The 4,083-nt window shown below is 38.6% G+C and overlaps 1 non-coding gene across 1 annotated transcript; it reads right to left on the reverse strand.

The window, feature by feature from the left end:
* Positions 1-3,193: 3,193 nt before the first annotated feature.
* On the reverse strand, positions 3,194-3,300 carry LOC143855366 (small nucleolar RNA R71). The gene has a single exon (XR_013237858.1). It is a non-coding gene; the product is annotated as a small nucleolar RNA R71 (small nucleolar RNA).
* Between the last annotated feature and the right edge of the window lie 783 nt (positions 3,301-4,083).

Raw genomic sequence — 4,083 nt, forward strand, 5'->3', positions numbered from 1 at the left:
TCACTCCTTAATCCATTGAAACAGAAATTTTAGGATCTTTAGATTTTCCTGGAAAAATGGCCAGTGCATCCATAATCGTATCCCAATTGCAACCGATCTTTGACAATTTGAATATTTAAGCTATAGCATGTTGTTGGCTCCGAGGTTACTGTCCACGGAAATCCTGAGATTTGCCAGGCAATAAGATGCCATAACCTAAGTACTAAATTGCACAAAGAAAGAACGCACGATTCCCTTCCTTGGATGCTATTCTGGGCCGAAATTGGTGAACCCTAGAACCATTGGTAATCCTCAAGTGTCCATAAATCGAAAATCCATGAAATCTGAAATTAATTAACTTCAAGAATTTGAATTGATTTGTCTCGAGTCTTCCGGAACCATTGGATTATGGTTTCCAATCTAAGAACCATTAGAGCCCAATTTAGGAACACTAGTGTTGTGTCGTGTCCTAAGTTTTAGGGAGTCCTAGAGTTAGGAGTCCAGCCTCATCACGGACGCTTGCTATGTATAGCAACCGTACCATAGGTCTAGTTACACTAGTCACCTCATCTTTCCCTAAGACATGCCTAGTAGACTAGGATGTAGGCTAACCTGCATTAGTCTAAGGGACAACTTGCATTTAGATAAGAATCATATAGCATCTTCGATGAAATCCTAAGATAATAAAATCCTCAACTTGAATTAAACAACTTCTCTTAAAACTGTTGAAACAGTCAATCCCGTCTAGGTCGGTGTCTTAGTTGAGTTAGGCATATGTAGCTTAGCTTAGGTACACCGAACTACGTCGACTCTGATCCCAGTGAGGCTTGGGTACGTAGGCAGCTTGGATGTCTGACGGCATACCACCCGCGAGTCGGCACCACAACAAATTGTGATGTTTTGTATATTAATTTTCTTGTAAATACTTAATCAAATCAGTTAGGGTTTTCCATGAAATTAGAATTCTAGGAGAACTTTCACTTAGAATGAATCCAGACAAATTAATAAATCAAGATACACATCTAGGATTCACATTGAAATTAGATTCTAGGATGCATGTCACTTAGTTCGCACATTAACATAGAGTTGAATGAGCCATTTAAAATAAATTTAAAAGAGTTAGCTTTTGGAATCGAAGACCGATTATCGGACAAGAATGGTGCATGTGGTGGATAACTCCCCATACCTTCCATTCTCGTAACCAGGTAGCGAGTCTAGATTTCTGGTTAATTATGGGTCCTAGATCCCACATCTAGGTGGCGACTCTGTCAGTCTCTTTCGTGTGGAATTCGGATTGCCTTAGTGATCCCAAGTCCACAGGAAAGACGAATTCAAATCAATATTAAAATGCACACGCCAATCGCGTGGGAACGAGAGACCAAGAGAGAGCGCGCGGCGGCTCGCGCCCCGCCCCTCTCGCGGGATCATGTCCCACACAACCATTCTCACCCAAAATCTATATATCAATCTCTCTTGAACTCTCTCCCATCTTCTTGAATTTTTAGTCTTGTCTCGTCGCGTCTTCAGTAGTTTTTTTTCTTCTAAAACTTCAATGGACCATAACTTTTTTGTTTTAGCTCCGATTCGCGCGTGGTCGGATCCGTTGGACTCGTATTGACGAGAGGAATCCGATCAAGGCTTGAAGGAAGACAATGATTCAACCATTGAAGGAGAAAAAGAATAAGTTTTTCTTATTTTGCTCTTTATTTTAAATTACAATTTGATGTAATTTTGTTTCAATTCAAATTAGTGAGGAAGTAATTTGCTTTTGTTTCATTTCCTTTCAAGTTCTATATGGCAATTCTTCTCTTCTTTCTGTCTTTTATTTTTGTTTTTCTTCACTTATTCATGAATAACTAAATCCTAATTACTTAGGGTTTAGTTGAAGCCATGAGAAAGGAGAAACATTTATAATTAAATCAATCTACTCTGTTGAAAAATTGTGTAGGATTTTGTGTTTGGAAAATCCTAATCATTCATGCCATCGGCTTTCCCCTTTCGTATGAATGATTGTTTCTTAACAAATATAAAGTTCTATATAATCAATGTAAATTGGAGAGTGGATTTGATTAATTACTTATAAGGAATGACATCCCTTTGATCTTATTCCTTATTTACTAGTTAATCAAATTTTCAACCCAATTCAAGAGTTGTTTTAATTAATCAATCTAATCCAAACCCATGGTGGATTCTAACCCTAAGTAATCTTTTATTTGAATTAAGATTTTTAAACTATTCCAAATTACTTTTACAATTTTTCAATTAACTTAGGCCCTTAGAATTTTGGTTTCCTAATTAAATTAGATAAGTAGTTAAAAGAGATCATTAGAACCTTGGTACCCTTTGCCTGAATTAGGATTTTAAATAAAAAAGATCTTAGTTAAATTTGATTCTTAGATTGATTAGAATATACGCATATATATAGTATTGGCTCCGAGTTCAAGTCCACGAAAATCCTGAGTCCATTCCAGACAACATTATATCATAGCTAGTATTCTAATCCGTACAAGAATAGGATTGACAACTAGATTTCTCTTCCCTGAGTTCGACCCGTATTTACACGATCCGTGCACTTGCGGTTATTTAATAAATCTAACAAGTTTTTAGCGCCGTTGCCGGAGAAGAGAGCTATATTCGAATCTTAATTATTCGAAGTGTTAGATTAGTAGTTATTTTTAGTTTAGTTATATTTTTGGTTTCTTGCCTATCCATCTCTCTTGGTTTTCTTGTGTTTATGACCATAGGTTGGGTGCGGAACTCGGCCAATCGAATAGAAAGAGCAAACCGGTTAGAGACGGCGGAAGACATCGAACCAAAGCCAAATCAAGTAGTCATGGCGGATGAACACAAGCCGCCCAAGAGTTAGCGCGATCGCTTCTATCCGGCCCGAACTGTGCAACCTTCTTGCAGTAGATTGCCGATTGCGCAGGGCAATAATTTTGAGCTAAAATCGCAATTTATCTCTTTGCTTCCACATTTTCATGGCCTCCCTTCGGAAGATGCTTGCTTATTTTTGCGTGAGTTTGAAGATGTATATGCTTTAATTAAGTTGCAACAACTTACCGATGATGCGGTAAAGTTGCGGTTTATTACGTTTTCACTCAAGGATGGAGCTAAAAAGTGGCTCTATGGCTTACCAACGAACTCCATCACCACTTGGGAAGAGTTCGCCGTCGCTTTCCTAAAAAAGTTTTTTCCATTACATAAAACTAATAATCTTAGGAACGATATTTTACAATTCAAACAAAATCCATTAGAGTCATTTTCTAAGTTTATGGAGAGGTTCAAAGACCTACTCCAAGAGTGTCCTCACCATGGAATTGATTTGTGGCACTTATGCCAAATTGTTTATGAGGGCATAGATTACCAAACAAAGCAACTTCTTGAGTGCATGTGTCCTAATGGTTTTACATCTTTCACAGATGAGGCCGCAGCATGGAGCTTCTTACTTGATTTGGCAGAAAAAATAAGAGAGTGGGAATTCACTCGAGACGGTGAGAGAGCCACTTCAAGCAAGGGATTTCTGATAGAGGGTGCCGTGGCAAAAGAGGCCCATCTTGATAGCCTAATAAAAAGGCTAGAAGCAATAGTTGTCAAAGGACCTTCACAAGTCAATCAAATTGCACATAGTGTTCCCATGTGTAATTGGTGTCAAGCCACAGACCATGTCATAGAAGAGTGTCCAACTCTTGCTAAATTTGATAATTCTAATGAGAATGTAAGTGCTTTGTATTCTAATAATCCTTATTCTAGCACTTATAATCCGGGATGGAGAAATCATCCCAACTTTTCATGGAGTCAAGGTGGGCCATCCAATTTCCAAGGCCAAGGCTACTTCGGCCAACCTAGGCCCACCTTCCTTCCCACTTTTGTTCGGCCATCACCTTCTCCTCCTACTTTTCAAAACCCCATTTTAAATAATGTTTCAAATCAGCCCCCTCCGAGTTTTCAAAAACAAGGGGAGTCGGCACGAATTGTATCTGTAGAGAAGAGCATAGAACTCCTCACTAGTATCTTCATGACTAGCCAATACAACTTGGAGAAGCAAATCTCCCAACTTGCTACGACCTTAAGTGAAAGGGAAAAAGGGAAGATGCCAAGTCA

This window comes from Tasmannia lanceolata, unplaced genomic scaffold, assembly GCF_043159265.1.
Source record: "Tasmannia lanceolata isolate RefF3 unplaced genomic scaffold, GAP_Taslan_0.1 ptg000020l, whole genome shotgun sequence".
In the NCBI taxonomy this organism is placed as follows: Eukaryota; Viridiplantae; Streptophyta; class Magnoliopsida; order Canellales; family Winteraceae; genus Tasmannia; species Tasmannia lanceolata.